This window comes from Coffea arabica, chromosome 10c (assembly GCF_036785885.1).
Source record: "Coffea arabica cultivar ET-39 chromosome 10c, Coffea Arabica ET-39 HiFi, whole genome shotgun sequence".
In the NCBI taxonomy this organism is placed as follows: domain Eukaryota; kingdom Viridiplantae; phylum Streptophyta; class Magnoliopsida; order Gentianales; family Rubiaceae; genus Coffea; species Coffea arabica.
The window spans coordinates 42,220,100-42,242,851 of record NC_092329.1 but is presented as its reverse complement, the minus strand read 5'-3'; the positions used below and the strand labels follow the sequence as shown (position 1 = coordinate 42,242,851).

The window sequence follows — 22,752 nt, the reverse complement described above, 5'->3', positions numbered from 1 at the left end:
GCCAAGTCAGATGTGTCAGTATGCACCTTGAACTGTTTATCAAAGTTAGAAAGTGCCAACACCGATTCCCTCGTTATTGTATCCTTCAAAGCCTCAAGTGTTACTTGGCACTCGGTCATCCAACTCCATGCCTTGGCGTTCCGCAACAAGTCAATTATCTAGAGACTAAGACTTAGTGTAGAATTCTCTAGAAACTTGTAAAGTTTTCTTAGTTTGGCTATAAATAGGCCAAAGCCCCTCATTTGTAGATTATCTTGTACAAGTGTTTTCAAGAGCAATACAAGCTTCCCTTATCCTCTAACGTTTCTTTTCTTTGCTCACTAGTTTTAGGTTTCGCACAATTCCGCGCTCTTAGAGGTTAAGCTACACTAGCAAGACATTCATAGCTTAATGCCATTGCTGGGGACAACGCTTAATTTTTTTTTTACTTTAGTTATTTATTTATCTTATTTTACTTCTAGTTCTTCATTTTTAGTTTTGATTTTTCTTACTTAGGTACTTGGTGTATGACCCGATCTCAAAAAGGTGACTTGGAATTTGACTTGAAGTCAAGAAAATAGCAAAGTACTTAAGGAAGCAAAAACGTCTATAGGAACAGGCTTAGTAACCATCTTCACTAGGATTTCATAGTACCTTAGAGATAACTGAGCCGAGTAATTCTGACGAAGAAGAGATAGCTAAGGAGAATAGAAATAATGCTAATAATTAACAACAGGTAGTTCAACCACCTATCGGACTTCGTTTTCAGGACATCCAATGTCCTATAACTATGGCTTCTCCCTATTACATTCACCTGAGTAAAAGGGCGAGAAATTATGAGTTTAAAATGGTACACTCTAGCATGCTGCTCGCTTTTCATGGTTTGGCCAATGAAGACCCGCTTTCTTTCATAAGAAAATTTTATTTAGTGGTGCAAAACTTCCCTTTGAATGGAGTCTTAGAGGATGACTTATGAATAAGGTGCTTCCCTTATTGTGTCAATGATCTTGCAAAGTCTTGGTTATTTCATCTACTTGAAGGATCTTTGAGAACATAGGAAGATACATATAACATCTTTATGACCGAGTACTACTTATCACAAAAGACCACTGATTTAAGGAATAAGATTTACACATTTTCACATATGAACGGAGAGCTAATACATGAAGCATGGGAGTGATTCAAGTTGCTACTCTATCAATGCTCTCACCACCAATATTCATTAGCATTGCAAGTTCAACATTTCTATGATGGGTTGACCTTAACAATCTAGAATATGGTGGATATAGCTACAAGAGAATATATTCATGATACAACTTCAGCATATTTAATTGCTCTGTATGAATTGTTGACTAGTAATTCTCAACAAAAGGCAATTTGGGGTAAGAGAGTAGGAGTGCATGAAGTGAATGTGCCACAGAATTTGAGTTCACAGGTTGCTGAATTGAATCATTAGATGCAACTGCTCTTAAATCGGGTAAGTCAATCTAAGGAACTGTGTGCTTATTGTCATATATATGGGCATTTGGCTATTGATTGTTACAATAGAGAACTTACCACCATGGTAGAAGACATCAATTCATTGGAGCATACAGTGGACAAAAAATTCAACCAAGGAATGATTCTTCTTCCAATACATATAATGAATGATGGAGAAACCATCCCAATCTTTCTTGGAAGAATCAAGGGATCAACCTTATGGGACCACCTTGGTTCCAACATTAACAACCAGCTTCTCAATTTCCTCCCCAACCTACTCAAGAGAAAAAGCCTAACCTTGAAGAGTTGATGTTGCAATACATGCAAAAGGTGGACAAAATGATGGACCAATTCTACAGCCTTGCCCAATCTCAACAAGTACACATCCAAAATCTTGAGAGGCAAGTTGATCAGCTGGCAAAGGCAGTAGCTGAGAGAGGCCCAGGAAAATTGCCTAGCAATATTGAAGTGAATCCTAAGAAAACTACTAAGGCTATGACCCTTTGTTCGGGCAAAGTATTGGATGATCCTGTTATTAAATCCAAACTAAACCAAGTGAAAAGCAAGATATGAGCAGAATTGCTAATGAAAGTGAAGGAACTGGAGATATGGAGAATGGTTTAGGTGAAAAGACTCAATGTGAAGATAATCAACATATAAAAGCGCCTAAAGTGAAAGTTTATGTGCTGCCCATCCCTTTTCCTCAAAAGAAGAGGGTAGCTGACGAGCAACATCAAAAGTTTGTGGAGATACTCAAGAAACTTCAAATGAACATGCCTTTTTCTGAAGTTCTTGCTAATATACCTATGCATGCAAAGTTTTTGAAGTGCATAGTGTCTAGTAAGAAGAAGTTGGAGGACTTTGCAATGGTGTCACTTACCAAAGAGTGTAGTGTGGTGGTTCAAAATTGTCTTCCTGTCAAGATAAAAGATCTAGAGAGTTTTACTGTACCTTGTCAATTTGAAAATCCTTTATTGATAAATGCCTATTGGACCTTGGATCTAGTATTAATTTAATGTCTCTATCATTTTTTAGAAAATTAAAGTTTGCCAATTTGGTGCCTACTCAAGTGGTTTTACAACTTATTAACCAATTAGTGCATTATCTAATGGGAATTGTAGAAGATATGCTAGTAAAAATTGGTAAATTTTCTTTTCTTGTTTATTTTATTATTCTTGATATGAAAAAAGATATTTCTATGCCTATTATCCTTGATAGAGGGTTTTTAGGTACGAGGGGAGCTAACATAGATTTACTTGAAAAAAAATTAACTTTAATGGTTGGTAAAGAAAAAGAAGAATTTAATGACTTTGAACCTTAAAGTACCCTTCGTATGAGGAATCTTGTTCCTATATTACTGCTACTAACAATTTGTATAGTGAAAAATATATCTTAGAGTAGGATATAGGATTTATGCCCTTGCATGATCATTTCTCATATTCTTCTTTGGCGGTTTGGAAATATAATGTCGATGTGAAAAATTATGCAGTACTACAGGTATATAAATTAGAGGATGTGCGAATGGTTGAACCATTTCATCCGCCATAATCGCATTTGCCTTGTCTGGCTGAAAACGTTAAATTTAGCGCTTCTCGGGAGGCAACTTGACTTTCTTTTTAATTTTATTTAATATTTTCCTTATTTTTGGGATTAGTGGTGATGTTAATTTACAATTTTATTTGCTTTCAAGTTTAGGTTATTAGATGGTGTGTTTAACCCCTATTTATAGTGTTCACTTGTTCTTTTTGTTTCAATAAGATGGTTCTCTTGAGATTGATTATTGGACGGTATTTGGTAACTTTCTTCTCACCCAATTTAGTCATTGGCACTTCATTAGTTATTAGGGGAGTTTCACTGTCATCTCTTTTCTTATTATTTGTTCTTTATATTTCATTCCAATATTGAGAATAATGTTGTTTTAAGTGTGAGGGAGGAGTAAATAGGTGAAGTGAAATTTTTGAATTTTTGGGCTAAAATTTTAGGCAATGGTTTATATTTTGCGTATTATTATTGTTAAAGAATTATATTTAGAAATGTGTTAAAAGTTAAATGGTGTGGCCTTAAAAGAATTTGTCTGTGAATATTTGGTATTTTGAAACTTTTACAATTTTTGGTTGACTTTCTTAGGTATTGTAAATATTTTTCTAGTATTTTCTTATGAATTTGGCCTAATTATTAATCTTGATTCTCCATATTATTAGGATATGAAGTGGACTTTTGTGTTTATAGTTGTGCCTAACAGCTTATGTTAGTTTACGTTATTAATTTGGACTATACTTCGCTAATTATCATTGCCTAGTAATCGGGGGTCTTCATTAAGTAAATATCAACTTTCATGTCAAAAAATGGTGATTGCTCTAAGTATATGATTCTTTAGAGGTGAAAGTTGAGTATTCGGACTTCTTCATTTGGGAGATGTCTGAGTTTGTGTCAAAAGATTTGAACGGAAGAGAATTAAGTAATCCCCCTTGTTAAAATATGAAAAAGCTTAAGTGTGAGGAAATTTGAAAGAAAAAAAAAAGAAAAGGAAAAAAAGAAGGAAAAGATTATAATATTAGCCTGTGGATCCTTGTAATTCTATGTTTGAGATTTTGTTTAATGGTTGGGCTATTTGCACAGAAATGTTTGTTAAATATTTTATATATTTAGTTTGATTAGTCGGAGTTGAAAGGGTTGATGGTTTTGAAAGCTAACTGAAGAAATGTCCCTTTGGTTTTTCACTATTCGTGTTTGACACTTATTTAGAATGGTTGCTATAACCATAATAAATCTTGAATATAGCCATTGATTGTGTTTAATAGATTTTGTTCTTGTATTTGAGGACAAGCACAGACTAAGTGTGGGAAAGTTTGATAGAGCATAAATTGTAGTACATTTATATGTATAAGTTGCTAGTTAACTATGCTATTTGAACTTTATCTTGAGTAAAACTACTTAGTTTTACTCTTATATTGTTCTAATAGGTGAAAAGTTCAATTGGAGAGAAAACGGACTAAAAACGTGATGCAAAGAAACAATGGAAGAAGAAGAAGTGAAGAGGAAGAGGTTTTACAAGATTGACATGTATCAATATTTTGGCAATAGCTTGAACTACCAAATTATATTGAGATAATTTTTTATTCATTTTGAAGTTAAAAAAATTAGCTACGATTCTTATGCAGACATGAGGTCCACTTTTCACATTTTCATAGTCAAAAATTCAAATTATTGAATGTATTTGTGCTGCAATGCTCTTCCAACCAATTCTCAATATTTTAGGTGTATCTCAATGTCCAAACCTCCAAATGACTTGATTTTTATAGAGTTGAAAAGCTAATTCAAAGGACTACAATTTTCATATTCTGTGCAAAAGCTAATTTGGCCTTCTTTATGAAGTTTTTGGCACTCAAAGAGGATTTACACACGAATCCTTAGAGATTCGTGAGCAAATCCATGACCGGTGTTGATCATCAATTTGGCCTTCATGCCGGACTTCTTCAGATTCTTTTGTATCTTGAGCTTGGCCCAATGATCGACACCAAACATTGGCCCAGTCATTGGGCCGGACATTACTGAAAAAGTGTGTGAAAACGTGATTTTTCAACTTTAATAAAACCTATTCCTACCCTGATTGGGATACATCTTCAAGAGACTACAAATAAGGGTTCTTTAGAGCATTTTTAGGAGATAAAAACATTAGGTTAAGTTTTAGTTCATCTTTTTTACATATTTTTCTTTAGAGATCAAGAAGAAAACATGGAAGAATCAAGGAATAACCAACACGAGAATTGAAACTGGACAACTGAGAAGTTTTCTTTTCTTTATTCTCTATTATTGTTGTTGTTGTTTCTTAAATTCTTAGTTTTAATTATGATTATGATAAACTAAATTATATCTAACGTTAAGGTTTTGTGAAGGAATTTTGGTTATTTATCTTAGTTAAATTCTTAACTTTTTTCTTGATTTATTTATCTTGATTTAATTAAATGTTTTTGTTTGGCCACCATAGACATGCTCTTACAGTCTGTATTGAATTGAGAAGAAATATACAACCGTGTACTAAATAAATAAACATACTTAACCTAATCAGGAGAGTAGATTAGGGTTTGTATGATGTAATTATATCACCTAAAATTTGAAATGGTTTAATTAAATACTTATGATCTCCAGCGAGATGTGAGATTTAATTAAGCATAATTTAGATGTATTGAGAGATAATCTAAGGTACTTGCGTGTGATATGTTCTTGGCATGTTAAGAAATTAACTAGATAATTAACTCAAACTCTAGATCAAAATTTGAAATCTTAGTTTTTTGCCAATTGTTTTGTCACCTATATCTTAGTTGATTTGAGTATTTATTTAATTTCTCAAGTAGTGATTGAAACACCCTCTAAGGTTAAATTTTGTTAATTTTGTTAGAATAATTAAAGTAAAAAATTAACTCGTTCTTGTGGGTTGGACATTGAAATATTCTAGGTAATTTATTACTACAATCGGTCAGGTGCTTTGCAGAAATTCGTGGGTCACCAATGTTAGATTAAGGATCTAACCGTACACAGACTACAGGCTAGTATAAAGAGTATACAAGTGCGGATCCCATGAGAAAAGCTAGTCAAGTTTAAAGACGTTTAAGTAACTCATTATCTAGACCACAAATTATCATAAAAATTCAGAAAATTAAGAAAACTACTAACAGACAGCAAACATTAATTATTACAAAAATTGCAGATAATTAAGGATTCTTGCCTAATTATAAATCCCATCTTTGTCAATTTATTTACTTTTGTGTGAACTATGAAATCCCACTTAATGTCATAATATCTGCTTTTGTTAGTGTATTAACTATATTTAGTCTAAACCTACTTTCGGTATTTTAGGCAAATTAAATATTTATGAAGAGTTTGAGATTTTATGGTTTACCCTTTAAGTGCTTCTCTGTCTTCTTGAGTTACACATTAGAGTTCATGTCTTCGACCCATTAGTATCAATTAATAACTCTTTGTTCGCTAATCAACACCTTAGATGCTTTACAATCAATATCCTTTTTATCGCAAAAATGAAATTCAAAGGCGTAAGATAGCGTGTGGACAATAACAAACAATGAACCAATATTAGATCATAAATTATGGAGTAACTGATTCCATCCTAAACAAGTTAATTAATTAACTAGACTTAAAGAAAACTAAGAACACAATAAACTTGATAAAAGAAACATAAAATTGAATATAATATTAAACAGAGAAATGGCTAGAGACACTTATGTCTAGATTTGGTGAAGAGCTCTTTCATTCTTCTTGAAATCTCGAAGTTGTAAGCCAAAAACTAAGAAGAATTAAGTGCTTCAGAAGTTAAAACTATTCCTAATAATGTATTAGAAGTCATCCTCATTGTGTCTATTTTATGGGTAAGCAAAATCCGTTGTAAAACAGGAAACAAAGTCCCTCGCTACGAGAAATTTGTGTCTGCCTTGCAGATTTGCAATGTTTTGAAAATCGGACCGGACCGGCTGGTTCGATCGGTTGAATCCCGAACCGACCATTACACTGATTCGATTCTATGTTAGGGTTGATCATGCTATAAAACCGGTCAAAATCGGTCCAACAGTGAAACCGGATTGAACCGATTTCTTTTTTTTTTTTTTTTTTTACATTTTGCAAAATGTAGCTTTCAAGATTTGAACTTATGACCTTTGTAATAGAAGACCAATATAATAACCGTTGCACTATCACATCTTATTAATTTTTTTTATAACTTATTTATATAAAACAAACACTCATATTTCTTTTTTTCATTTTTCTTATAAAATCTCATCCTCTCATGGTTCTTTCTTTTTAATCTCTCTTTCTCTCTCTTTCTCTCTCTCTCTCTTTCTCTCTATTCTCTTTTCTTTTGTCACACTCTTTTTAATCAAACATCTTTATTTTTAATTTATTGATGTTTTTTTACACCTTTTAATTTTATTTTTGTCCATTAAATTAAAAAAATTAAAAAAGAATTATTTTTTTAACCCAAATTATTTAATGCCACAACCACTTACTTTGATCTCATTTTTTGTTTCTTATCAAGTTTGCATTTCTATTTTCGATTCTCTTGATTTCTTTCGAACTCCAAACTTTTTTTTTTAAATTGCAATCTCTAAATCCCAAAATGATAGGTTGCAAATTTATCATTTATTTTATTATTAATTTCCCCTATTATCTGACCTAATCTGCATTAATTGTTAGATTCTATTCACTTTTGATATTTTACATTTATTTTAGGGAGTAGAACGAAAATATAATAACAAGTGCCAATTTAACAAGAAAAGAGCCCAAATAACAGAGCTTATCCCAATCCCAGGGGCATTATTGGCAAAGGAAGAATTTTGCCCATTTTGGAAATTTCAAAAGAAGAGAGCAGGGCAGAGGCTTCTATTTTACTGCGGGGCTGGAGCGCCGCAGAGGTCGGCTGTTCCTTTCCCTTGAGGGGAGCTGCCGCACAGAAAAGAGATCTTGGTTAGAATTGGATAGAATAGATAATAGAGAAAGAGCAGAGGAAGAGCACTATCCATGAAGCTTGGCTTTTGACTTTTCCACTTTCGTTGTTTTATTCTTGCGCATGTCAGGGCAAGTAGGAATTGCTTCCATTGACTTTTCCTCCCTTGTCTTTTAGCATTCTGGCCTCCCTCGGATGTTAGGAAAAAAAATGGAAGTATTGAATTCTCCTCTGTAGCTTCGTTATTTCCTGGATCATCTCAAGCGAATTGAGTTCGCCCAATCGGAGACCATGGCCGCTACTTCCGCTATAATTTTGTATGGTTTTTTTGCTTCAAATATGAACTGATCCCTTTGTCTAGTCAAGGGGCAACTGATGCTCTGACTCGCCTAAAAATTGTGAGATCGATTTCAATTTACCTTTTTCTTTTATTTATTGGTATTCGTATAGTCCCTAGTTACAGTGCTTATGATTATTTAGTCAATAGATTGTCTTGGATCCGGATAATTAGTTAATTTGATAATCTATTGTCAATTGGGACGTTAAATCCGTAATTGTTTAATTGTCTCAAAATAGTGATAACTGACATGATTGGGTTTGTGTCAGGGGAATACGCGGGCTAACCTAAAATAACCCTGGTAGTGTGTTATTTGGTTAGAATAGGGCTCCTCTAATACGTAAGGCAATTGGGGAATTAAATCTTACGGGCGTACCTAAGATTATTCTTGATTAGAGTAATGATTAATGGGCGTACCTTAATCACCGACACAGTAAGGAGGGGTTAACTGCCATCGCTTGTTTGGCAGTTATAACCTATTTATTAGTGAATAATTGGAAATGCCTTTGTTTCATTGATCAATTAGGTGAACCATTGCTGAAATTATTCCTTGGCTAGATCCTTAATTACCACTCATTTGATTTTAGTAATTTTTTATTTAATTTCTAATTGACTATTTTATTTTTATTATTTTACTTTTAGTTGAATTGTTTAAATTATCACCCCTGATATAAAATACCCCCCTTGTCACTGTGAATTTGGAAAGGAACAAGTACTCCCAGTCCCTGTAGATTCGACCATGTTTACCACTATCTACAGAAATTACTTTTAATTTGAGCAGGTTTTATTATTGCACAGGCTGACAATCTGTCAATTTTTGGCGCCGTTGCCGGGGACTGGTGCCAGATTAATTTGTTTTTTTTTTAGTTCATCTTGTGTTCATTTTTTTTTATAGTTTATGGCTGCTAACATTTCGTATTTTGATGATAGACTGGACTTTATTCCTGAATGGGGTATGAGACTCGTGTTTTTTCTCATGATCAATGGGCTGTTGCAAATTGTGAAAATTATTTTGTCTCAAGTTATTCAACCGACACATGCCCCGCATTTCAAGATAATCTAGGTGCCCCAATCGATACCTTTAGAGATTCCTCACCTTAATATAAAACGTGGTATGACCCTTATTCAAACGGGTATGATCAAGGATGGTGGGACAATTTCAATTTTAATTATGCGACCGGGCCAATGAATTTTCAACAGCAAGAGTCTCAACAACCATCATCCGTGTCAGGTATGTCTCTTGAACAGATGATGGAATTGCTAGCTGCTAATGCATATCGAATTCAGCAGGAGACACAAGCGATGGCGGATCAAGTTCAACTATTGACATCCGGGATGACGGATCAAATACATCTTTTGTCATCCAAGATAACGCGATTAGTTTCTCACCTTGAAGAATTGCCCTCACAAACCAATATCAACCTTGAAGCAATGTTTTTAAAACCAGACCGTTAATTGAACCGGTGAAGTGAAAGGGTCGAGATTCAATCGGTCGGACCGATTCAACTTCGGTTCAATGAATTTTTAAAAAAATAATTTATATAAATATATATATGCATAAAATAAGACATGTAATGGATAATTTAATACTTTATATGATGAAAAGTTTACTATTTTCAAATAACTTGGATTTTTAAAAATAATTTTTCTAAATTATAAGTTAAAAACAAATAAATTTTATCTCAATTTCAATTATATCTACCAAAAAAATCTTAAATCCAATCCAAAAATATCACAATATTTGAAATTATATAAAATTCACATCTATGAGAATTTAGACATTGTGAACTTAAATTTTAATTTACGTTTTGAAATTTAGATATTGTAATTTAAAATAGGAAATTAAGAGAATCGAAAATAGAAATACAAATTTGATAAGAAACAAAAAATGAGATAAAAGTGAGTGATTGTGGCATTAAATAAATTCGGTTAAAGAAAAATAATTCTTTTTTAACTTTTTTTAATTTAATGGACAAAAATAAAATTAAAAGATGGAAAAAAACATCAATAAATTAAAAAAAAAGAGGTTTGATTAAAAAATGAGTGGCAAAAGAAAAGATGAGAGAGAGAAAGAGGGAGAGAGAGAGAGAGAAAGAGTTGAAGATTAAAAAAAAAAGAGTCATGAGAGGATGAGATTTTATAAGGAAAATGAAACAAAAGAAATATGAGTGTTTGTTTTATATAAATAAATTTTAAAAAAACTAATAAGATGTGATGGTGCAACGGTTACTACATTGGTCTTCTATTACAAAGGTCTTGAGTTCAAATCTTGATAACTGCATTTTGCAACAAAAAAAAAACTTGAAAATCGGAAATGACCGGTTCAAATCCGGTTCGACGGTTTCGCGGTCCGACCGATTTTTGACCGATTTTTTGGCAAAGTCAAACCTAGCATTGAACCGGACCGGTGTCATGGCCGGTCGAACCGGCCGGTCCAGTCCGATTTTCAAAACACTGCCTTGAAGAGGATAAGAGTGCAGTTATCCCGCCAAATGACATGGAACTACAGGAGTTTCAAGAAAGCGGATTTAAAGATGCAGTTGAAAAGGAAGCTGAAGTGCAAGAAATAAGACTCCAGGATCAACTCATTCAAGTGAATGAATCCAGTGAACAATCTCCGAATGCGGTGACATCTCCTCTACTCCTTCATCAATATTTTTCTGATTCTTATTCTTTAATTCTTGTTAATGAAAATAACTTTACTATACCATAAAATTTTGAATTTTATGACAGGAATAAAATAAGAGTGGCGATGGCAAGATATCTTGAACCAATAAATGCAAGTGAGGGGGGAGTGAATGGAGAATGCAAATTATTGTTAACTTGTTTGGCGCCATCAATTAGTCCATGGAAACCCGTAACTCGTGTGGTCAAGGATTATTCTATTTACGAGGGTTTTCAGGACTATATAGAGGATAAAACATTAAAACGAGCTACAAGATTTTATCCCCCCTGAACAAACATGATAATGTCTAACCAAAGACATTAAAGAAAGGCGCTCATTGGGAGGCAACCCAATTTCTTTTAGTTATTTGTTCATTTTTGTTCGTTAGTTTAAATATATTTTTCCTTGGATTTGATTGATTTTTTGTTTCAATTTTCTTTTTTGACGATTCACAGGCATCCCTCTGATATGACGCGCCCGCGTCATGAAGTATGAAGAGCTCACGGTCAGAATCGTCAGAAGGGGTTCTTGCCCTCTTGACGTGCCCGCGTCAAGTCACTTGGAGAGCTCCAGATTTCGTGCCTTCATGACATGCCTGCGTCACGTTCGCGGGGAAGGTAAGTATTCAAGACACTCAAGAACGATTATTGATTTTCTGTTACTCTCCACTTTTGAATTTTCAAAATAAATTTTGTCACTAATAATAATAATAATAAAAAGATGTTATATTAAAGAAAAAAAAGTTCAAAAATTTTTTTTTTAAGTAATTAATTTTTAAAAAAAATGGAGAGTCTTTCCGTAAAAAAAGAAAAAAAAGTTTCCAAAAGGAAAAAAAATAAAAAAAAATGAAAAACCAAAAAAAAAACAAAAGAAAAAAAACAAACACAAATATTTTTTTTCTTTTTATTTTTATTTTTCTTTCTTCCCACTTCTTTCTTTTCTTTCTTTTTCTTTCTTTCTTTCTTTCTTCTTCTTTCTTCCTCTTTTCTTCCCTCCTTCCTGCTACCCCTGTTCGCCCTTTCTTTCCTCCTCGCACGCCGCTACGTCCCTACTGCCGCGCACAACGCCGCCGCGCGACCCCACAACCCTTCACCATCGCCCTCTGCGCACGCGGCTCCGCTGTCCGCTCGTCGAGCTCCACCAGTGATGCCAGGACCCGCCGCACACCTGAGCTCACCACTGCTCTCTCTCGACCTCACTGACCGCAGCCAGCACACCGCCGACTCATCGCGCGCCACCTCGAGCTGCCCCCCTCGATCTTCCTCTTCCTCGCAAAGGCCCGCAACTCCAACAGCCGCCGCCGCCTTCCACCGTCCACCTGCCATCTCTCCACTTTCCCGTTGCTACGCCGTCACCACTTGTCGGAGTGGTGACCATGGTGAGACCCAGATCCTCTTCTAGGTCTAGGACCTCCCAACCTCCACCTCCGCCACCCCGCTCATTGCCACCGCTGTCGCTTGGACTGAGACGTACGCCGGAGCTCTCCTTCTCTCTGCAATCCACCGTAGCACTATTTTCACTCCACCGTTCCCATCTATTCCATAGCTGCTCGAGACCTTCCACCACGTATTCAGGGAAGTTTCGTTATCCTGTTTGCTTCTCTGCTTTATGACCTCCATTGAGGACAATGTAGGATTTAGGTGTGGGGGGGAATGCGAGCAGTTATGGTGCTAGTGCCTTTAGTTTTGAGTTTTTAGATTTTTTTTTCTTCTTTATTCTTAGTTTGTCATTTGTCTACCTTTCATTCATTTTCTTTCTTTCCTTTTAGTGATTAGCTCACATGTGCATACCAAGGCTTGATGTTGGATTGTTGCCCCTATTTCTACTTTTGTCAAATTTTAATAATAAAAATGTATCGAGTTAATGTGGCTGAATCCAAGAGCATTCCTTTGGTGAATATCAGTGATTATGTAGCTCTTCTAATTTTTGGGTAACTTCTCTAGGCATAGGGAATGATTGTTGGCATTTTCATGTGAATTGGTCCAACGATTAACTTTAGTTCTCCATGTTTGAAAAATGAGGCTAGCTGACGCAAATTTTTCTTTTGATTTTTGTGTTATTTTGAATTTTTGGTGTTATTTGGTTGTGAATAAGAGTTGACTGTACTCCGCTAGTCTTTACTACCAAGTAATCGGAGATCTTCACCAAAAGTGTCGATTCTCGCGTCAAAAAGTAGTAATTGCTATAAGTACGTGGTCACATGGCGATAAAAGCTAAGTAACCGGGCTCTTTCATCTGACAAATGTCGGAATTCGCGTCAAAATGCTCCAATGGCCAGAGACTAAGTCTTGTGTTACTATTGAAAAAAAAACAGAAAAATAGAAAAATATGAAAAAAAAAAAGTGAAGTTTGTGTTAGTGTATAATAAAAGTCAGCTTGCCGATTTATGGATTTAATGTTGAGATTTTGGTTAATACTTGGACCATTTGCTGATAAATGTTATGCGTCATTCCTTCTTCTTAGATTAGTTAACATGAAATTAGAGGATTTTGTGGTTTAGAAACTAACCGGAGTGATGTTTCTTCGACTTGACCATTGATGCTTGATTAATATTTTTCTTGGTATCTTGGCAATTTGTTGGATAGAGCAATAGCCACTATCAAATATTGGTGTTTGTTTGTTGTTCTCACGCTTGAGGACAAGCATGGTTTAGGTGTGGGGGGAATTGATAGGTTGCAAATTTATCATTTATTTTATTATTAATTTCCCCTATTATCTGACCTAATGTGGATTAATTGCTAGATTCTACTCACTTTTGATATTTTGCATTTATTTCAGGGAGTAAAACGAAAATATGATAACAAGTGCCAATTTAACAAGAAAAGAGCTCAAATAACAGAGCTTATCCCAGGGGCATTATTGGCAAAGGAAGACTTTTGCCCATTTTGGTAATTTCAAAAGAAGAGAGCAGGGCAGAGGCTTCTATTTTACTGCGGGGCTGGAGCGCCGCAGAGGTCGGTTGTTCCTTTCCCTTGAGGGGAGCCGCCGCACAGAAAAGAGATCTTGGTTAGAATTGGATGGAATAGAGAATAGAGAAATAGCAGAGGAAGAGCACTATCCATGAAGCTTGGCTTTTGACTTTTCCACTTTCGTTGTTTTATTCTTGCGCATGTCAGGGCAAGTAGGAATTGCTTCCATTGACTTTTCCTCCCTTGTCTTTTAGCATTCTGGCTTCCCTCGGATGTTAGGAAAAAAAATGGAAGTATTGAATTCTCCTCTGTAGCTTCGTTATTTCCTGGATCATCTCAAGCGAATTGAGTTCGCCCAATCGGAGACCATGGCCGCTACTTCCGCTATAATTTTGTATGGTTTTTCTGCTTCAAATATGAACTAATCCCTTTGTCTAGTCAAGGGGCAACGGATGCTCTGACTCGCCTAAAAATTGTGAGATCGATTTCATTTTACCTTTCTCTTTTATTTATTGGTATTCGCATATTCCCTAGTTACAGTGCTTATGATTATTTAGTCAATAGATTGTCTTGGATCCGGATAATTAGTTAATTTGATAATCTATTGTCAATTGGGACGTTAAATCCGTAATTGTTTAATTGTCTCAAAATAGTGATAACTGACATGATTGGGCTTGTGTCAGGGGAATACGCGGGCTAACCTAAAATAACCCTGGTAGTGTGTTATTTGGTTAGAATAGGGCTCCTCTAATACGTAAGGCAATTGGGGAATTAAATCTTACGGGCGTACCTAAGATTATTTCTTAATTAGAGTAATGATTAATGGGCATACCTTAATCACCGACACAGTAAGGAGGGGTTGACTGCCATCGATTGTTTGGCAGTTATAATCTATTTATTAGTGAATAATTGGAAATGCCTTTGTTTCATTGATCAATTAGGTGAACCATTGCTGAATTTATTCCTTGGCTAAATCCTTAATTACCACTCATTTGATTTTAGTAATTTGTTATTTAATTTCTAGTTGACTATTTTATTTTTATTATTTTACTTTTAGTTGAATTGTTTAAATTATCACCCCTGATATAAAAATACCCCCCTTGTCACTGTGAATTTGGAAAGGAACAAGTACTCCCAGTCCCTGTAGATTCGACCATGTTTACCACTATCTACAGAAATTACTTTTAATTTGAGCAGGTTTTATTATTGCACAGGCTGACAATCTGTCAATTTTTGGCGCCGTTGCCGGGGACTGGTGCCAGATTAATTTGTTTTTTTTTTAGTTCATCTTGTGTTCATTTTTTTTTATAGTTTATGGCTGCTAACATTTCGTATTTTGATGATAGACTGGACTTTATTCCTGAATGGGGTATGAGACTCGTGTTTTTTCTCATGATCAATGGGCTGTTGCAAATTGTGAAAATTATTTTGTCTCAAGTTATTCAACCGACACATGCCCCGCATTTCAAGATAATCTAGGTGCCCCAATCGATACCTTTAGAGATTCCTCACCTTAATATAAAACGTGGTATGACCCTTATTCAAACGGGTATGATCAAGGATGGTGGGACAATTTCAATTTTAATTATGCGACCGGGCCAATGAATTTTCAACAGCAAGAGTCTCAACAACCATCATCCGTGTCAGGTATGTCTCTTGAACAGATGATGGAATTGCTAGCTGCTAATGCATATCGAATTCAGCAGGAGACACAAGCGATGGCGGATCAAGTTCAACTATTGACATCCGGGATGACGGATCAAATACATCTTTTGTCATCCAAGATAACGCGATTAGTTTCTCACCTTGAAGAATTGCCCTCACAAACCAATATCAACCTTGAAGCAATGTTTTTAAAACCAGACCGTTAATTGAACCGGTGAAGTGAAAGGGTCGAGATTCAATCGGTCGGACCGATTCAACTTCGGTTCAATGAATTTTTAAAAAAATAATTTATATAAATATATATATGCATAAAATAAGACATGTAATGGATAATTTAATACTTTATATGATGAAAAGTTTACTATTTTCAAATAACTTGGATTTTTAAAAATAATTTTTCTAAATTATAAGTTAAAAACAAATAAATTTTATCTCAATTTCAATTATATCTACCAAAAAAATCTTAAATCCAATCCAAAAATATCACAATATTTGAAATTATATAAAATTCACATCTATGAGAATTTAGACATTGTGAACTTAAATTTTAATTTACGTTTTGAAATTTAGATATTGTAATTTAAAATAGGAAATTAAGAGAATCGAAAATAGAAATACAAATTTGATAAGAAACAAAAAATGAGATAAAAGTGAGTGATTGTGGCATTAAATAAATTCGGTTAAAGAAAAATAATTCTTTTTTAACTTTTTTTAATTTAATGGACAAAAATAAAATTAAAAGATGGAAAAAAACATCAATAAATTAAAAAAAAAGAGGTTTGATTAAAAAATGAGTGGCAAAAGAAAAGATGAGAGAGAGAAAGAGGGAGAGAGAGAGAGAGAAAGAGTTGAAGATTAAAAAAAAAAGAGTCATGAGAGGATGAGATTTTATAAGGAAAATGAAAGAAAAGAAATATGAGTGTTTGTTTTATATAAATAAATTTTAAAAAAACTAATAAGATGTGATGGTGCAACGGTTACTACATTGGTCTTCTATTACAAAGGTCTTGAGTTCAAATCTTGATAACTGCATTTTGCAACAAAAAAAAAACTTGAAAATCGGAAATGACCGGTTCAAATCCGGTTCGACGGTTTCGCGGTCCGACCGATTTTTGACCGATTTTTTGGCAAAGTCAAACCTAGCATTGAACCGGACCGGTGTCGTGGCCGGTCGAACCGGCCGGTCCAGTCCGATTTTCAAAACACTGCCTTGAAGAGGATAAGAGTGCAGTTATCCCGCCAAATGACATGGAACTACAGGAGTTTCAAGAAAGCGGATTTAAAGATGCAGTTGAAAAGGAAGCTGAAGTGCAAGAAATAAGACTCCAGGATCAACTCATTCAAGTGAATGAATCCAGTGAACAATCTCCGAATGCGGTGACATCTCCTCTACTCCTTCATCAATATTTTTCTGATTCTTATTCTTTAATTCTTGTTAATGAAAATAACTTTACTATACCATAAAATTTTGAATTTTATGACAGGAATAAAATAAGAGTGGCGATGGCAAGATATCTTGAACCAATAAATGCAAGTGAGGGGGGAGTGAATGGAGAATGCAAATTATTGTTAACTTGTTTGGCGCCATCAATTAGTCCATGGAAACCCGTAACTCGTGTGGTCAAGGATTATTCTATTTACGAGGGTTTTCAGGACTATATAGAGGATAAAACATTAAAACGAGCTACAAGATTTTATCCCCCCTGAACAAACATGATAATGTCTAACCAAAGACATTAAAGAAAGGCGCTCATTGGGAGGCAACCCAATTTCTTTTAGTTATTTGTTCATTTTTGTTCGTTAGTTTAAATATATTTTTCCTTGGATTTGATTGATTTTTTGTTTCAATTTTCTTTTTTGACGATTCACAGGCATCCCTCTGATATGACGCGCCCGCGTCATGAAGTATGAAGAGCTCACGGTCAGAATCGTCAGAAGGGGTTCTTGCCCTCTTGACGTGCCCGCGTCAAGTCACTTGGAGAGCTCCAGATTTCGTGCCTTCATGACATGCCTGCGTCACGTTCGCGGGGAAGGTAAGTATTCAAGACACTCAAGAACGATTATTGATTTTCTGTTACTCTCCACTTTTGAATTTTCAAAATAAATTTTGTCACTAATAATAATAATAATAAAAAGATGTTATATTAAAGAAAAAAAAGTTCAAAAATTTTTTTTTTAAGTAATTAATTTTTAAAAAAAATGGAGAGTCTTTCCGTAAAAAAAGAAAAAAAAGTTTCCAAAAGGAAAAAAAATAAAAAAAAATGAAAAACCAAAAAAAAAACAAAAGAAAAAAAACAAACACAAATATTTTTTTTATTTTTATTTTTATTTTTCTTTCTTCCCACTTCTTTCTTTTCTTTCTTTTTCTTTCTTTCTTTCTTTCTTCTTCTTTCTTCCTCTTTTCTTCCCTCCTTCCTGCTACCCCTGTTCGCCCTTTCTTTCCTCCTCGCACGCCGCTACGTCCCTACTGCCGCGCACAACGCCGCCGCGCGACCCCACAACCCTTCACCATCGCCCTCTGCGCACGCGGCTCCGCTGTCCGCTCGTCGAGCTCCACCAGTGATGCCAGGACCCGCCGCACACCTGAGCTCACCACTGCTCTCTCTCGACCTCACTGACCGCAGCCAGCACACCGCCGACTCATCGCGCGCCACCTCGAGCTGCCCCCCTCGATCTTCCTCTTCCTCGCAAAGGCCCGCAACTCCAACAGCCGCCGCCGCCTTCCACCGTCCACCTGCCATCTCTCCACTTTCCCGTTGCTACGCCGTCACCACTTGTCGGAGTGGTGACCATGGTGAGACCCAGATCCTCTTCTAGGTCTAGGACCTCCCAACCTCCACCTCCGCCACCCCGCTCATTGCCACCGCTGTCGCTTGGACTGAGACGTACGCCGGAGCTCTCCTTCTCTCTGCAATCCACCGTAGCACTATTTTCACTCCACCGTTCCCATCTATTCCATAGCTGCTCGAGACCTTCCACCACGTATTCAGGGAAGTTTCGTTATCCTGTTTGCTTCTCTGCTTTATGACCTCCATTGAGGACAATGTAGGATTTAGGTGTGGGGGGGAATGCGAGCAGTTATGGTGCTAGTGCCTTTAGTTTTGAGTTTTTAGATTTTTTTTTCTTCTTTATTCTTAGTTTGTCATTTGTCTACCTTTCATTCATTTTCTTTCTTTCCTTTTAGTGATTAGCTCACATGTGCATACCAAGGCTTGATGTTGGATTGTTGCCCCTATTTCTACTTTTGTCAAATTTTAATAATAAAAATGTATCGAGTTAATGTGGCTGAATCCAAGAGCATTCCTTTGGTGAATATCAGTGATTATGTAGCTCTTCTAATTTTTGGGTAACTTCTCTAGGCATAGGGAATGATTGTTGGCATTTTCATGTGAATTGGTCCAACGATTAACTTTAGTTCTCCATGTTTGAAAAATGAGGCTAGCTGACGCAAATTTTTCTTTTGATTTTTGTGTTATTTTGAATTTTTGGTGTTATTTGGTTGTGAATAAGAGTTGACTGTACTCCGCTAGTCTTTACTACCAAGTAATCGGAGATCTTCACCAAAAGTGTCGATTCTCGCGTCAAAAAGTAGTAATTGCTATAAGTACGTGGTCACATGGCGATAAAAGCTAAGTAACCGGGCTCTTTCATCTGACAAATGTCGGAATTCGCGTCAAAATGCTCCAATGGCCAGAGACTAAGTCTTGTGTTACTATTGAAAAAAAAACAGAAAAATAGAAAAATATGAAAAAAAAAAAGTGAAGTTTGTGTTAGTGTATAATAAAAGTCAGCTTGCCGATTTATGGATTTAATGTTGAGATTTTGGTTAATACTTGGACCATTTGCTGATAAATGTTATGCGTCATTCCTTCTTCTTAGATTAGTTAACATGAAATTAGAGGATTTTGTGGTTTAGAAACTAACCGGAGTGATGTTTCTTCGACTTGACCATTGATGCTTGATTAATATTTTTCTTGGTATCTTGGCAATTTGTTGGATAGAGCAATAGCCACTATCAAATATTGGTGTTTGTTTGTTGTTCTCACGCTTGAGGACAAGCATGGTTTAGGTGTGGGGGGAATTGATAGGTTGCAAATTTATCATTTATTTTATTATTAATTTCCCCTATTATCTGACCTAATGTGGATTAATTGCTAGATTCTACTCACTTTTGATATTTTGCATTTATTTCAGGGAGTAAAACGAAAATATGATAACAAGTGCCAATTTAACAAGAAAAGAGCTCAAATAACAGAGCTTATCCCAGGGGCATTATTGGCAAAGGAAGACTTTTGCCCATTTTGGTAATTTCAAAAGAAGAGAGCAGGGCAGAGGCTTCTATTTTACTGCGGGGCTGGAGCGCCGCAGAGGTCGGTTGTTCCTTTCCCTTGAGGGGAGCCGCCGCACAGAAAAGAGATCTTGGTTAGAATTGGATGGAATAGAGAATAGAGAAATAGCAGAGGAAGAGCACTATCCATGAAGCTTGGCTTTTGACTTTTCCACTTTCGTTGTTTTATTCTTGCGCATGTCAGGGCAAGTAGGAATTGCTTCCATTGACTTTTCCTCCCTTGTCTTTTAGCATTCTGGCTTCCCTCGGATGTTAGGAAAAAAAATGGAAGTATTGAATTCTCCTCTGTAGCTTCGTTATTTCCTGGATCATCTCAAGCGAATTGAGTTCGCCCAATCGGAGACCATGGCCGCTACTTCCGCTATAATTTTGTATGGTTTTTCTGCTTCAAATATGAACTAATCCCTTTGTCTAGTCAAGGGGCAACGGATGCTCTGACTCGCCTAAAAATTGTGAGATCGATTTCATTTTACCTTTCTCTTTTATTTATTGGTATTCGCATATTCCCTAGTTACAGTGCTTATGATTATTTAGTCAATAGATTGTCTTGGATCCGGATAATTAGTTAATTTGATAATCTATTGTCAATTGGGACGTTAAATCCGTAATTGTTTAATTGTCTCAAAATAGTGATAACTGACATGATTGGGCTTGTGTCAGGGGAATACGCGGGCTAACCTAAAATAACCCTGGTAGTGTGTTATTTGGTTAGAATAGGGCTCCTCTAATACGTAAGGCAATTGGGGAATTAAATCTTACGGGCGTACCTAAGATTATTTCTTAATTAGAGTAATGATTAATGGGCATACCTTAATCACCGACACAGTAAGGAGGGGTTGACTGCCATCGATTGTTTGGCAGTTATAACCTATTTATTAGTGAATAATTGGAAATGCCTTTGTTTCATTGATCAATTAGGTGAACCATTGCTGAATTTATTCCTTGGCTAAATCCTTAATTACCACTCATTTGATTTTAGTAATTTGTTATTTAATTTCTAGTTGACTATTTTATTTTTATTATTTTACTTTTAGTTGAATTGTTTAAATTATCACCCCTGATATAAAAATACCCCCCTTGTCACTGTGAATTTGGAAAGGAACAAGTACTCCCAGTCCCTGTAGATTCGACCATGTTTACCACTATCTACAGAAATTACTTTTAATTTGAGCAGGTTTTATTATTGCACAGGCTGACAATCTGTCAATTTTTGGCGCCGTTGCCGGGGACTGGTGCCAGATTAATTTGTTTTTTTTTTAGTTCATCTTGTGTTCATTTTTTTTTATAGTTTATGGCTGCTAACATTTCGTATTTTGATGATAGACTGGACTTTATTCCTGAATGGGGTATGAGACTCGTGTTTTTTCTCATGATCAATGGGCTGTTGCAAATTGTGAAAATTATTTTGTCTCAAGTTATTCAACCGACACATGCCCCGCATTTCAAGATAATCTAGGTGCCCCAATCGATACCTTTAGAGATTCCTCACCTTAATATAAAACGTGGTATGACCCTTATTCAAACGGGTATGATCAAGGATGGTGGGACAATTTCAATTTTAATTATGCGACCGGGCCAATGAATTTTCAACAGCAAGAGTCTCAACAACCATCATCCGTGTCAGGTATGTCTCTTGAACAGATGATGGAATTGCTAGCTGCTAATGCATATCGAATTCAGCAGGAGACACAAGCGATGGCGGATCAAGTTCAACTATTGACATCCGGGATGACGGATCAAATACATCTTTTGTCATCCAAGATAACGCGATTAGTTTCTCACCTTGAAGAATTGCCCTCACAAACCAATATCAACCTTGAAGCAATGTTTTTAAAACCAGACCGTTAATTGAACCGGTGAAGTGAAAGGGTCGAGATTCAATCGGTCGGACCGATTCAACTTCGGTTCAATGAATTTTTAAAAAAATAATTTATATAAATATATATATGCATAAAATAAGACATGTAATGGATAATTTAATACTTTATATGATGAAAAGTTTACTATTTTCAAATAACTTGGATTTTTAAAAATAATTTTTCTAAATTATAAGTTAAAAACAAATAAATTTTATCTCAATTTCAATTATATCTACCAAAAAAATCTTAAATCCAATCCAAAAATATCACAATATTTGAAATTATATAAAATTCACATCTATGAGAATTTAGACATTGTGAACTTAAATTTTAATTTACGTTTTGAAATTTAGATATTGTAATTTAAAATAGGAAATTAAGAGAATCGAAAATAGAAATACAAATTTGATAAGAAACAAAAAATGAGATAAAAGTGAGTGATTGTGGCATTAAATAAATTCGGTTAAAGAAAAATAATTCTTTTTTAACTTTTTTTAATTTAATGGACAAAAATAAAATTAAAAGATGGAAAAAAACATCAATAAATTAAAAAAAAAGAGGTTTGATTAAAAAATGAGTGGCAAAAGAAAAGATGAGAGAGAGAAAGAGGGAGAGAGAGAGAGAGAAAGAGTTGAAGATTAAAAAAAAAAGAGTCATGAGAGGATGAGATTTTATAAGGAAAATGAAAGAAAAGAAATATGAGTGTTTGTTTTATATAAATAAATTTTAAAAAAACTAATAAGATGTGATGGTGCAACGGTTACTACATTGGTCTTCTATTACAAAGGTCTTGAGTTCAAATCTTGATAACTGCATTTTGCAACAAAAAAAAAACTTGAAAATCGGAAATGACCGGTTCAAATCCGGTTCGACGGTTTCGCGGTCCGACCGATTTTTGACCGATTTTTTGGCAAAGTCAAACCTAGCATTGAACCGGACCGGTGTCGTGGCCGGTCGAACCGGCCGGTCCAGTCCGATTTTCAAAACACTGCCTTGAAGAGGATAAGAGTGCAGTTATCCCGCCAAATGACATGGAACTACAGGAGTTTCAAGAAAG

At 35.2% G+C, this 22,752-nt stretch overlaps 1 non-coding gene across 1 annotated transcript; it reads right to left on the bottom strand.

The window, feature by feature from the left end:
• Nucleotides 1-1,090: 1,090 nt before the first annotated feature.
• Nucleotides 1,091-1,197, bottom strand: LOC113715289 (small nucleolar RNA R71). Its single transcript, XR_003453924.1, has one exon. It is a non-coding gene; the product is annotated as a small nucleolar RNA R71 (small nucleolar RNA).
• Between the last annotated feature and the right edge of the window lie 21,555 nt (nt 1,198-22,752).